Raw genomic sequence first — 1327 nt, 5'->3', positions numbered from 1 at the left:
TGTAGTTCATGGGTTTTTGTTTGTTTTTGAATTTGATCATCTCATCTGAGTTATCTAATTTGTAGTCATGTAATTGTTCGTAGTATTCCTGTATAATCACTTTGATTTCTGTATTATTGGTAATAATGTCTCCTCTTTCACCTTAATTTTTTTAAAGATTTTATTTATTTCTTTATTGGGCAAGGGGAGCACAAGCAGGGGGAAGGGCAGACGGAGAGGGAGAGGGAGAGGCAGACTTCCCACTAAGCAGGGAGCCTGATGCAGGGCTTGATGCAGGGCTCGATCCCTGGACTCTGGGATCATGACCTGAGCTGAAGGCAGATACTTTACTTACTGAGCCACCCAGGCACCCCACACCAAATTAATTTGAGTCTTTGCTCTCACTCTCTCTTTTTTTAACTTTATTTATTTAAGCAATCTCTACATCCAACATGGGGCTCAAACTCATGACTGAGAGTCGTGAGTTTGGTATTAAAGTATTAAAGGTATTAAAGTCTCCAACTATTATCGTTGAATTGTCTATTTCTCCATTCAATTCTGTCCGTTTTTGCTTCATGTATTTTTAAGTTTCATGTATCATTAGGTCTATATATTCATATTAGTGTTATATCTTCTTGATGAGTTGATGCTTTTACCACTATAAAAAATGCTTTTTTGTCTCTAGTAACAATTTTTGTCTTAATTAATAATAATTTATGTAAATATTTAATATTGGCTCAATTCCACATTTAAATGTATGCCCTCTTAATATAGGAGCAAATGATGTGGTCAAGTAAAGATTATAAGTTCTAGAGATTGCTGATGGTATTTATTTAACTAATTTTATGTATATTGCCATGCACATAGATTCAGTATTCCATTCTTAGCATATTTTTCTGAGCACCAAATACATATAAGACCCAAGAAGTATGGGACACTTGGGTGGCTCAGTGGTTAAGCGTCTGCCTTCGGTTCATGTCATGGTCTCCGGGTCCTAGGATTGAGCCCCGCATCAGGCTCTTTGCTCTGCAGGAAGCCTGCTTCTCCTTCTCCCACTCCCCCTGCTTGTGTTCCCTCTCTCGCTGTGTCTTTCTGTTGAGTAAACAAATAAAATCTTAAAAAAAAAAACAACGCAAGAAGTACCTTATATGCATACGGCACACTCCTACCTTGAATAGCTTACAGTCTAATTGACAAACTAGGACATAACGTGTGGAGTAACAGACTGATTCTCAAACTTAGGGTGCATAAAATCCCACTTGTTAGACCTGTTAAAAACTAGTTTTCTAAGTCATACCTTAAGAGATTTTGACTCAGTAGTTTCAGTTTGGGGCTCTATAATCTTAAT

The sequence above is a fragment of the Callorhinus ursinus genome, unplaced genomic scaffold (assembly GCF_003265705.2).
Source record: "Callorhinus ursinus isolate GAN/ISIS: 27379988/994484 unplaced genomic scaffold, GSC_fseal_2.0 scaffold35, whole genome shotgun sequence".
Classification (NCBI taxonomy): domain Eukaryota; kingdom Metazoa; phylum Chordata; class Mammalia; order Carnivora; family Otariidae; genus Callorhinus; species Callorhinus ursinus.
This window is presented reverse-complemented; position numbering follows the sequence as displayed.